This window comes from Octopus sinensis, linkage group LG2, assembly GCF_006345805.1.
Source record: "Octopus sinensis linkage group LG2, ASM634580v1, whole genome shotgun sequence".
In the NCBI taxonomy this organism is placed as follows: domain Eukaryota; kingdom Metazoa; phylum Mollusca; class Cephalopoda; order Octopoda; family Octopodidae; genus Octopus; species Octopus sinensis.
This window is the reverse complement of record NC_042998.1, coordinates 179,583,799-179,597,817: the sequence shown is the minus strand read 5'-3', so window position 1 is coordinate 179,597,817 and position 14,019 is coordinate 179,583,799. Positions and strand designations below refer to the sequence as shown.

Sequence of the window (14,019 nt, the reverse complement as noted above, 5' to 3'; positions counted from 1 at the left end):
TCGGCAGGAGGACTTAAACGACATGCAAAGGTACATGAAGCCCAGTTACAACTACAGCCGGCTATTACCGGTAAAGGTTTTAGTTGCCAATTCTGTACAAGACATTGTAGATCTTTGGCTGGGCTAAAAAGTCACATTCGATCACAGCACCAGTAACAGTTAAGCTTCGTGCAATGGCCATACTCCATAACGAGGGGGCAGCCATAATAATGTATGTATTATGCATGCATGTATGTATGTATGTATGTATATTGTATGTATGCATGTATGTATGTATGTATGTATGTATATATATATGCATGTATGTTAGAATGCGTGTGCGTAAATCCGTATATATGTACATCTTTCTAGATGCTGCCTTATCAGCTAACAACCGGTGTTAGTTCGTTAACATCCTCGTAAATTAGCGGTACAGCAAAAAAAGCGATATCGATAGAATAAGGATTAAACTTGAAAGAATAAATACTGGGGTAGACTCTTTTTTTTTTTTTTCGAATAGAAACCCCTCTAAGGTAGTGCTTCAGCTTGGCCGCAGTCCAATAGCTGAAACTCTTATAACAATGAGAGGATAGGATATACGAGCGCTTGTGCGCGCGTTTTTTTATGTATGTGTGTGTGCGTCTGTGGTTCTGTGTGCGTGTAACTGTGTGTGTGTGTGTGTGTTTGTGTGTGTGTGTGTGTGTGTGTGTGTGTGTGTGTGTGTGTGGTGTGTGTGTGTGCACCTGTGCTAGTATTTCTCTTCTGCTAGCGTCTTAGGATATTCTCTCACAAAGTCATTGTAACATTTACCACGATCCCACTTGATTTATGCGCCATCAACGTCATTACCGTATAACCCCATTACAACAAACATTACAGCTATCACTATCATCATTACTACTACTACTACTACTACTACTACTACTACTGCTGCTGCTGCTGCTGCTGCTGCTGCCTAAGCCACTTTCACCAGCAAGTTCCCCCCGCCCCCCGAATAAACGGTGACTCTAATTCCTTGCTTTCTTTCTTTCTAATGTCTCAACTACTTCCTCTGTAATGGCAATGCTCAGAAATTCCCTCGCAATTCATCCATAAAACTATGTTTTTTTGTTTTTTTTTTTTGTAGTTATGGCAACAACTGGTAATAATAAAGATTCCCCCCATCGTTCATAACTTCACACTGCTCTAATGTAAATACCATTAAAACTCCGAAACAAACCTTTCGAAATGTACTGCGCATGTATTGAGGTTAAGCTAGCTCGTTATTACACCAAGAAGATAACGTGTACAATTATACATATAAACGCACAATATGCATACATACATACATACATACATACATACATACATACATACATACATACATACATACATACAGGCACTGCCGTACATTATGCATCTATATACAAACACACACACAAACATAACGTTCACTGTCATACATGTGAACACATACATATATATAAATACATTCTGACATACACTGACATATATATATACACACAGACACATACGCATACATACATACATACATACATACATACATACACTGGCATACAAGCACTGCCGTACATTATGCATCTATATACAAACACACACGCATACATACAACAGTGATTTTGTTATTGTTCGAGAAGCTACCGCACACAGTCATACATATGAACACATTCGTATATATAAATACATTCTGACATACACTGACATATATATATACACACAGACACACACACGCGCATACAAACGTACATACATACATACATACATACATACATACATAAATACATACGTACTTTCATACATACATACATACATACATACATACATACATACATACATATATACATACATACATACATGTGCTTCGAAGCCTTCAGTTTCTATAACCAGATTATAAAATCCACATTTATACCTATAATAATTGATATACTTGGTTTTGTGTGTAAATGCCTAAGCGACACTCTGGATAAGCTAGGATTTTCAGTGAAAGGAATCAACCTGCTAACACGCACATTAAAAATACAATCAGTAAGTGGAACAACAAAAATATGCAAGACTTTTCTCAGGCTTAAAATGTAACATTCCTCTCGTATCTACATTCCAGCGATGAAGCGTTATATCTTTATTAGAAACCAGCTCCTTATTAACAGAATAACTTCGAATAATTAAAAATAGAAGAGACCATACATACATTCATACATACATACATACATACATACATACATACATACATACATACATACATACATACATACATACATACATACATACATACATAAATACATACATAAATACATACATACATACATAAATACATACATACATACATACATACATAAATACATACATACATACATAAATACATACATACATACATACATACATACATACATACATACATACATACATACATACATACATACATACATACATACATACATACATACATACATACATACCACTAGCGTAGGTAGGGAAGGGCGACACTACTTTCGGGTCTGCTGTAGACAATATGTGTCTTTTGTGGGGGCCCGGGATTGGCAAACTGAAGGGCCGCCCCAGGCGACACACACTCTAACTACGCTAGTGGTATATACATACATACATACATACATACATACAATGGTTTTGCCTTCGTTACTTTAACGAAGACGGTATTTACCCGTAGGTTTTCTATGTCCTTCAAAACAGCAATGAGGGATTGCCGAGTGATTTTTAATATGCTAAATGGTCGAAGTGCTTACTATTTTGCAATTATTTGTATCGTCGTTGTTTAGTACCAATTCAGCCTTGAGCAAACTGATTGATAATCAAAGGCGTTCTAACCCTGACCACCTAGTTTTTATTTCTTTGTTTTTCAGTAATGTTGTTCATTGTTGTGTAGCATCATGTCAATCTGGATTCAGTAGAAAGACCTACGATAAAAAGTACCCTAATTTTAACCATCCCTGCTTTCTGTCAGACATTACGTAACCGGGACCACGTAATATAAAGTGTGCTTCTATTTTTTTTTTTTTTCTGAGACAGTTGTGTGTGATTTTGAAAGAGAAAGTGTGTGCCAAAAACGAAAGTGAGGTAGTAGTTAGAGACACTTATAGAATGCAGTTCTAGAGAAGAACTGACCAAGGTGCTTCGCACTTTGTTCAAAGATGCCAAGGAAAATAAGAGGAAGTGAAATAACTATTTTTCTGTGAGATTTTATGATAGTGGTTTGTCGTCTCTGAGCAAGGAAGCTTGTAACTTGGACAATATTTTTCTTCTGGACAATTAAGAAATGCAATTCATAAATATAGCTTATGATGGATGTGTAACAACATCTAGTATTTATTAAGTAAGTGTTCTTTCGCTGCACGACAGACCTGACCAAACAGACTTATGTTCCGACGCTTGTCATCTCGTATTTTTATACGAGACGGGACTAACTACAATATCCAGTGAATGGTTTCTTTTTTAAGACAGTAGGATATAATGTGAGGGAGATTTGGTTACTATCTCTAGTAGATTGAGTAAGTGCATATAGTCACGTTTGTCAGCTTATGCTGAGATGCACCTGTAGTGTAGTAGATTTACCGTCCTAAGTGAACAACATAGTGCTTCCCTTGTGCTGGTATATGTTGCAACGTGTTTCGCTGGTATACAGTGCTGAGAGGTTGGCGAGCCAGCGGAATCGTTAGCACGCCGAGCGAAATGCTTAGCGGCATTTCGTCTGCCGTTAAGTTCTGAGTTCAAATTCCGCTGAGGTCGACTTTGCCTTTCATCCTTTCGGGGTCGATAAATTAAGTACCCGTTACGCACTGGGGCTAATATAACCGACTTAATCCGTTTGTCTGTCCTTGTTTGTCCTCTCTGTGTTTAGCCCCTTGCGGGTAGTAAAGAAATAGGCATTTCGTCTGTCTTAACGTTCGGAGTTCAAATGCCGCCGTGACCGATTTTGCCTTTCATCTTTCTCGGGGTTGATAAAATATGTACCAGCCAAACATTGAAATCGGCGCAATCGACTTATCCCGAAATTATTGGCCTTGTGACAAAATCTGAAACCAGTATACAATGTTGAGTACAATATACTCCCAATGGTCTAAACTGGTGAAGAGGAAAACACTCCTGTCTGTTCTCTTTTGAATTACAACGCAAACGTCTTAAGCCGAAGTTTTAACGTCCAAATATTTTAACACACACACACACACATACATACACATGAACACGTGTGTAACATATATATATATATATATATATATATATATATATATATATATATAGATATATATATATAACATATATATATATATAGTCCATATGAATGTATTATGGCATATACGCATGCACGTGTGTGTTTGTATGTGTGTGTGTGTTGGTGTTAGTGAGAGAGAGGAAGAGTAAGAATATAGTGGGTTTTAAATCAGACCTGGCCTTTTAGAGATAGAGAAAAAGATATGGGGAAAAGAAGGCTTTCATGCCTATCCCTTTTGTATATTCTCCTACAGCTATCTAAACAGAATCGCATATTTCATTCACCGAGAAGGAATTTATAATTACACCAGGCTCTGTACTGCACGACCGAAATGGAACAGTAATTTAATAATGAAGAAAAAATTGTTTATGATTAAATTAGCTACTATTTAACAGATGTTGACTATTTCATTGTTGATAACTTCTGGTTAAAAATAGACATCACTGCTGAAATTTACTTTATAAATTAGACTAAACGGAGAGTGACTTGTAGAATAACCGTATTCTTTCACAAGGCACATGGTTTCTCTTTTTTTCTTTCTTTTAAATGGGAGGAGTTTTAGTGGATTAAAATTGACTCGAGTATTCTAAGTGTGCTCCGCAGCCCAATTGGAATATCACTGTAAAACTTTGTTTTCATGTCGTATATCAAGATTTAAGTCAGTCAAGCGGAACTCATCTCACTCACTTCAAGTTAATCTATTTTCTTATTGAAACCTCGACACACCGAAAAGTCAATGAAACCACTGTGAATTTCACAGTGTTGTTGCTACTTACATTTTCAAATTACCCTTCTCATTATATAAGAAAAAAATGTGTGTTCAAGAAAACTAGTGTACAATGTACAATTGTAGAAAACATTTTATCAACACTGTCCAAATTAGGCCGATATCTAGTTCACAAGTTACGCACTCTTTGGCCCCAGAGTCATACGCCCCAAACAATAATCGAACTCACATCAAACAGCATTGTGATATTACATTTTTTTTAAAACCTCAATTGGTCCTACCTGATTCAACATTATTCCGAAAAAATCGAAGAAAATGACACGTACCATTCAAACGATACCTAGAGAAATTCCTCCAAGAAATATCAGACAAACCACTGACCCCAGATACATTTCCGCAAAATCTGTAACTTCCTAATCGAATGGGCTATGGTGACCTAAAACATGACTTAAATGACTTACTTGTCCAGCTGGCGGTATTAAGTTAGACATGGCCTGGATTACTAAAGACCAAATCCTAAGTTTGCAAAATTTAAGATTATTAATGCTCTATATCAGTCAACGCTAAAAATTAAATACATCTATACATACTCGTATAAAATGTTTTTTTGTGAGGGGGTGTGAATTCTGGCGATGGCCCCTACGAATTATTGGAAAATGGACGCATGGTACGTAAATTATTTTATGAACGACTCTAATATAATATGATAATATTACTGGTTTTTGTCATTAGACTACGGCCATGCTGGCTGGGGCTACGTCTACCGAGGTTTAGTCAGTTATAGTAACTCCAGTGGGGTTTTTTTCTTTTTATCAACATTTATTTATCTAACCTCAGGGTTATCACTTTAGAGATACTAATGTAAACTACGCCGGATTTTAGACAGGTGCAAATATAAACATAAATATTCATAGACACATACACACATAATATGGTCAAGTGGTTTGAGTATTGAGCTCACAATCTTTGTTCGATTCCTAGCCTGGGTAGCGTGTTGTATCTTTAACCAAGGCACTCCATTTCCCTTTGCTCCAGTATTATCAACTGTAAATGAATACCAGCCTAATACTGTGTATCCCGCCCTCTATCTCTCATTTCTTCCTTTGTGGTATACACTCATTGTTTCGTTCGCATTTAACTCTCTACTGTTCGTATTTATAAATTCCGGCAAAATTTAGAAAACAACACAAACTAGAATAGTCAGCTCTTTTTCCACTTTTTTTTCTTTCGCAACTCGAGAGAATAATAGATTCAAGTATTGTAACGGCAGAGTTAATCAATTTCTTAACTTGGAACGATAAATCTAGCCCCAGATGGGGTATCAATTTAGAACCTTGACGTACCGAGCTAGATTAGCGTTTAGCATCTGGCTCGTCTCTTTCTCTCTCCCTTCTTTTTCTTTCCTCCATGTCTCGTTTTGCGCATATTGTCAGTTATAGAATAATGGTTTAATCAATTCTTGCTATACTAAATTGAAGTTGCTTGCGAGTATTTGCTTACATAATTTGTTATTTGCAGTGTATTACGTGTGGTACCAAACCTACAGCACAATCGGCTACTATTTTATTCATTCAATGATTTTTCTTACTAACTCATACAAATAACAACAATAGTAATGATTTCAAATTTTGGCACAAGGCCATCAAGTCTAGGACAGGGGATAAGTCGATTACATCGACCGCAGTGCTCACCTGGTACTTATTTTATCGACTCCGAAAAGATGAAGGGCAAAGTCGACCTCAAGAATAATAATAACAAACATCCTTTAATTATGAAACTTCAGAGTATGATTAGAAAATTGGCTCTGATTAATCAACTCTACGTAATGCAAATGAGTGAAGCTCTTGTAAAGAAGAATCGAAAGTGTATATTACAATGCTTTTATTACATAAAGTCCACCAATATCGATTTCTAGCAACGATGCAAGACATAAAATTTATAGGAAGCGGAAAGGGAATAGTGTGACCTTTATACTTCGTGTGAAGCTTGTTTGTGTCGTAAGTGAAATGAATTAGCGACAACTGTAAATTGAAACCGGGTTGCAGACTTGACACATTGAAACCGATAAATATGACAACTTGATAAGTCCCTTGCAACCTATAAACAGTAACCCAACAATTGTCACTTTAATCTAGATTTTTGTACTGGGTGGGGGGATACACCCTGTGGATAATTAAATGGGTACCTCAGCATGATAATTTACTAACTAATAATTCATGATTTCGAGTTCAAATCATAATGAAACTGATTAGATTGTGGGGTTGATAAAGAAATACTGTTACACTTATGCGTTGAGTTCATAGACTATAAATCCACGCTTTAAAATTGTTCTTGTGCTTAGTTGATAGAAATTATTAACGGAGTTAGGTTGAAGATGTTCAGTTCTAATGGTGTTGCTGCTTACAGCCCTAAGTTACTTTACTTTGTTCATGTGGGCAGAGTCATTTAGAGTAAAGTGTATTTGTCAGGGCAATGATAAAAGAATTGATGGCAAGAAAAGAACCATTGATCTCTCAACTAGTTGTCCAGAATCTATCGCTAATCTGATCGAACGAAGCATCATTTTCTCAAGATATTCTCTGAAAATTTGAATGAAGGAATAAATGAACAAAACCATGCAATAAAATTAAAGCTTTATCCTAAATTAAAATTAAAATTAAACATGAACATCTTAGAGAAGAAAAGCATTTTATTTAAAAAGAGAAACAAAAGAAAAAACGCGGCAAGAAATGGGAAATTACACTCTACAGGACATGTCGGAAAGAAGTTAGCGGCGTTTGGAGAAAAATGGCTTCAACGGGGAATCGAAACCTAGTGAAAGATTCGTTCCAACAGAAGTTTGCCTCATGTTGTACGGCGCTTACAAGATTAGAATTTTAAAAAAATATTATCATTTCCGTTTTCCAGTATCCTAGATTTTAGCAAAAACATTCATTCCATACTGGGTCTTGGCAAACCAAACTAGCAACACACAAATCATTTCCACCCGTCTTAACCCCTACAGTCAAAACTTCTAATTATTTTTTCCTTCTGCTATCCTGATCACTCCTTTCTCTTCCTCCACTCTCCCCTCCTCTCTCTCTCTCTCTCTCTCTCTCTCTCTCTCTCTCTCCTCCTCTTCTTTTTTCTGTTGTTTTCCTTGTTTCTTCTCTTTGTGATCTGTTTAGTGTTTTATTTTTGATGGAGGTGGAATTTTTGTTCAGCTTGTACCTATTACAGCTCTGTTTTCTCAACCTTAGCTTAACCATATCCCCACCACCACTTATACTTCTTCCTCCTCTCCCTTCTCACTTCCTCTTTGTCTTACCTTTTGTTATAGTTTTGTATATATTTTTCTTCCATTCTCTCTCTCTCTCACTCTCTATCTATCCAATGTCTTTCTCTCTCTCTCTCTCTCATCTCCCAAATCCTCTTACTTCACTCCTTGTATGTTGTTTTAGTATATTATCTCCCTTCCCTTCCCTCTTCACTTTTTCACTTCTTTCTGTATATTATTTTGACTTCTCTCAAACGTTTTTCTCTCCTCCAATGACTCTCCGCTCCCCCTATATATATAATATATATTATATATAATATATATATATATATATATATATGTATATATAATATATGTATCTATGTATATATGGTGTGTGTGGGTGTATATATATATATATATAATATCACTCTCTTCCTTTTTGTCTTCTCTCTCTCTCTCTCTCTCTCTCTCTCTCTCTCACCCTTTCCTTCTTTCTTTCACTCCCTGTTTTTCTGTAATTTTGCTCTGTTGAACCTTTTAGACTGTTTTCTCACAACACCATCTTTCTCTTAGTTTGTCTTTGATCTCTTCTTTCTCTACAAACACTTATATTTACCACCACCTCCGTCTCTCTCTCTCTCCCACCTCTCCCTCGCTTTCTCTATCTATCTTTCTCTATCTATCTTTCTCTATCTTTCTCTCTATTTCTTTCTCTCTCTCTCTCTCTGCCCACTTTAATGTGTCTCATTTTATTTATCCTATTGTTTCTCTTTCTAACATTTCACTTCTCTCTCTCTCTCCTTCTCTCTCTCTCTCTCTCTCTTCTCTCTCTCTCTCTCTCTCTCTCTCTGGCGTCTGTTTCTTTCACGCTTTCTTTCTCTCGTCCCCTATTCTCTCCATCTCTTCCCTGCTCTCTACACCCTCCCCTACACCCTACACCCCTCACCTCCACAGTCTATTTCCTCCCCCTTTCACTACCATCGTACCTCCTCACACTCACGTACACCTTCCTTTATTGAAACACTTAATGATGGCAGAGCTTTTCGCCGGAAGACTGACTATATTATATTCAGTAATGTCCTGCTGATCTTTCCAGAATGTTCCTCTTATATATTTTACAGATGTTAAACTCATAGGTGTCTCCCTACTTCTCTCCCTCTCCCTCTCTCTCCCACTCTATCTCTCTCTCTCACTCTCTCTTTCGTTCTCTCGCTCATAGTCGTTGTGTAGATCAGACAAAGTATAAACCATGACGAGCAATCTTCAGCTCCATAAACACAATCGTTCTGAGTGTGTGCGTATGTTGTAAAGGAATATGCATGTGCATGTATTCGTATAGTGAGGCATATGTGTGTGTATAGGAATATCTATATATGTAAGCATGTATACCATATGTGAGCATGTTCGTGGGATGAAGCTGTGAGTGTGTTAATGGCGTCTAAGAAAGTTTGGTCTCTGACTATAGTAACAATGGTTACGCGTTAATCGTGCTTTTTGAAGGACTTCACCTTGTCTGTGTATGCGTAGGCGCCCGCGTGTGTGTGTTAGTGTGCGTGAGAGAGAGAGAGAGAGAGAGAAACAGGCAGACAGACAGACTGAGTGAGTATTGTGTATGTCTGTGAGTATGAGTGGGTGTGTTTGTGTATACGTATTTGGGAGTCTCTGAATGTGTTTTTTTTTTAGTTTGCTTTTAGCCTGAGCCATACTGGAGCACTGTGTTTCGTGTGCGCTATAAAATACGTATGACCATTCACACAAACACGAAGCCAAGAGGCATCGGTTAGAATATTAAGACCGGTACTTGTTTTCTATTTATGTTTGTTCTAACACTTCGATATACGAACACACACACTCGTTTGTATGTGTGTGTGTGTGTGTGTGTGTGTGTGAGTGTGTGTTGTGTGTGTGTGTGTGTGCGTGTGTGTGTGTGTGTGTTGCGTGTGATGTGTGTGTGTGTGATTCCCAACATAAGAACGTCGCTTTCATAGGCGCAACTATGGCTGTGTGGCTAAGAAGCTATCTTTACAACTACGTGGTTTCGGAATCATTCGCCTTGTGAGTGAATTTGGTAGATAGAAACGGACACGCACACACACCACACACACACACACACACACACACACACATGCACATGCACACACACGCACATGCACACACACACACACACACCACACACACACACATACATGTTTTGAAGCGCTTTGTAATATTTGAGTCGAGTCGAAAATTCTGGCACCATGCATTTCTTCTAAGGATAACACGAAATATCCACACACACACACATATGCATATATACATATATATGTGTGTAATGGAGGGTCATTCTCTGTATTACTTCTCCTTTTTCTCTCTCGTTATTTGCGCATTTAACTCATTTGTTTTCGTATTTCACGTTGTTTACAGTTGGTGACGTCCTATACCCGCACATATGTATATATATATATATGGTGGTGTGTGTGTGTGTACATAGAATTGCCTTCTGCTTGTTTCCGTCATTGGACTGTGACCATGCTACAGCACTGCATTGAAGAGTTTTAGTCTAACCCTAATGCAAAGTTTTTTTAAGTTTGGTCCTATCGATCTCTTTTATCGAACAGCAAGATAACAAGGGCGTAAATAAAGCAACACCGGCTGTGAAACGGTGGGGAAGGGACACGCATATACACACACATACAAGCGCGCGCATATAGATAAATACGACGGCTTCCACATAGCTTCTGTCTGCCAAATTCAATCATTAGTTTTTGAAAGGTCTAGAGCTATAATAGAAGAGACATTTGCCCAAGGTACCGCGCAGTGGAACTGAACCGGAAGCCACGTAGTCGACAAGCAAACTTCTAAACCACACAGTCAAGTCTGCTCTTAGCTTCTCGTTTGCGCACAAAGGTTTTATATTTTCCTTTTGTTTTGTATTTTGATACATTATCTGTTGTTTCTTTTTTAATCAGTATAGCAATAAACAACGATAACAACATAGAAGTGAGGGGGATGGATGACAGGTTTAGTGAAAGACGTGCGTAGTTCTGAATATTTTAGACAAAGCTTATAAACAAACAAAAAAACCTTCTCACTTCCTTTATTAACAACAGTCTTTCTAAAACTTATCTCAAGCCATTTGTTTGTGCCAAAGGGCCGATTGCTTAGTGATATCACCCACAAGTACTTCAAATGCCCGGCCGACTCGGGTCCGACAGAAGAAGGAGGGAAAAAAAATGAAGATAAAAAAAGAAAAGATTAATTAGCTTTGACAATCATTAAAACGTATGTGCGAAATTGTAGCCTCAGAAATTAAAAAGTCGACCTATCAGATAATGCAAGGATCTCCCTATCTTTGTAATAAAGGGACGTCGGATGGGTGGATGTGTATGTGTAAGCTAACCCGCACTCTTTTCGCACATTATGAGTGGCATTTTCACTCTGAATCGTTTGCAATCGCCAAATTAATTGCTCTATTTTAAAGATTGAGGGGAGAAAAGCGCACAGTATTGTATGCATGTGTGTGTATCCGTTTGTCTGTGCATGCACACACACACACACACACACACACACACACACACACACACATATATACATGACGCAAATGCCATCTATGGTAATAATTAGAAATGAAATTATAGTGAAGTTAGCACAAATCGACAAATCGGTTGCGTTATGGTGTCGGATCTTAATTTATCACACCCATACTTCTCTCTCTCTCTCTCTCCATATATATATATATAGATATCTCTCTCTCTCTCTCTCTCTCTCTTCCTCACACCCACACACATTTACACAAAACGTATATATACGTGCATTAAATGCGTGTATTCTTTTAAAAGCCGACTAATGCTAGGTAGCTATGTCAGTAGTTCATGTTTTTTGGGGGGACGGTTTTGGTCGCGTTTTTGTTCTATATTTCCTTTTTTTTTTTTTAATCTTTTCTACTGGGTGTTGGCGGCACACTTTCTATTATTAGATAGAAGTAGGTAGATGGAATATACTGAACTCTTCACAGTGAACAACTTCATAGTAGAAAACTTAATGATGAACACTGTACCATATGTTGTTATTCAAAACATTAAACAAATATTTCAAGTAAAGGTTTGGAATTATCTTAAAGCAATTGACTTCGGACGGAACAAGCCTTGCCTATCATTCGAATTCCTCTTTTTTTTTTTTTTGCATTTTATTTTTTTCTTTACCTGGATTCTTCGTTTCAGTATAAGTAATGTATTGGGTGCATGCATGGTCGTGTGGTTAAGAAGCTAGCTTTGCAACTATACGGTTTTGAGTTCAGTCCTACGGCACAAAACCCTGGGGAAGTGTCATCTTACTAGAATCCGAGCTGACTGAAGCCTTGCGAATGAATTTGTTAGATGGAAACTCTCTGTGCGCGCGCTACCATCACTTGACATCTGCCATCGGGTTATATGAGACCCGTAACATAGTGGTTCAACGAAAGAGATTGAAAGAATTGAGATTAAAAGAGATTGAAAGAATAATTACCAGATTTTGAAATAAGTACGGGAATTGATCTGTTCGATCAAATCCTTAAAGGTGATGCCTCTATGATGACCACGGTCTCATGATAGAATCATGAGATACACGAGGGTGGTGTTTCAACACGGCTTTAGTTCTGAAGGCTCGAACAGTCTAAATCATTAAAAAAGCGTAACGTTCACTCTTTCCTTAATAACTTTGCTATCATAGTTTAGCTTCACCTTCAGCTCTGGCTGTTGAAAAGATCTTTGCTCAAGATTTCTATAGTACTCACCAATTTTCCTATTAAATCCGGTGTCTGTATGTTATTAATTTAGCCATGGTGCGAACTACTGCCAGTTGAAATCTATACCTATCTATCTGAGTTACGAGAGGCATTATTTGCACTTGCAGTTTTGTGCTTGCAGTGTTAAAGCTGAGAAATACGTGTAATTATTCACACCTCTGCAACAGAATAGGTATTAATTTATCCTTTACAGACTAGCTTTCAGCAAGTTGTTGAAAGACCAAGTTTTCAGTTTCTTAAGTAAATATGCAGGAAATTAAGTAAAGTAATGGAATCTATGTTCAGGTTATACATGTGCTTTTAGTTAGTAAGGTGGCGATTAACTAATTCAGAAATTATATCTAATGCCACATGTGTGTGTGTGTATAAAGTAGTAATTTTATATTCGGGTATGCACCTTGTATAGTATACTGTTTAAAGCCCGTTCCCAGTATTCGGCTACCTGATGTCGACAACAGTATGGAGGCATATGCCACTAGACAGAAACTCATATACAAGGTGCCGATTTATGATGGGTCGAAACGATCGTAATGAATAAAGAGTCAAGTGAATTTCATTTTCCTCCTCTCATATTCTCTCTCTCACCACTCGCTCTTTCTCTCTCTCTCTCTCGATATATATATATGTATATGTATATATATATATATATATAACCGTGTATATATATATATAACCGTATATATATATATATATATAACCGTATATATACATTTATATATATATATATATATACCGTATATATATATATATTTATATATGTATATATATATAACCGTATATATACATTTATATATGTATATATATATATAACCGTATATATACATATATATATATATATATATATATATATATATATATATATAATATATATATATATACCGTATATATATATATATTATATATATATATAACCATATATATATATATATAACCGTCTATATACATATATATATATAACCGTATATATACATATATATATATATATGTATATATATATATATATATATATATATATATATATATATATATATATTAAACCATTCGGTCTGGCTGTTTTTAGTTATTTTCAACTATTCTGTCAGTAA

General features: G+C 36.6%; 1 protein-coding gene across 1 annotated transcript in view; it reads left to right on the top strand.

The window, feature by feature from the left end:
* LOC115228986 (extracellular matrix protein 3-like) overlaps positions 1-14,019 on the top strand; it is a 507,023-nt gene that overhangs the window by 228,046 nt on the left and 264,958 nt on the right. The gene's annotated exons all lie outside the window — the stretch shown is intronic.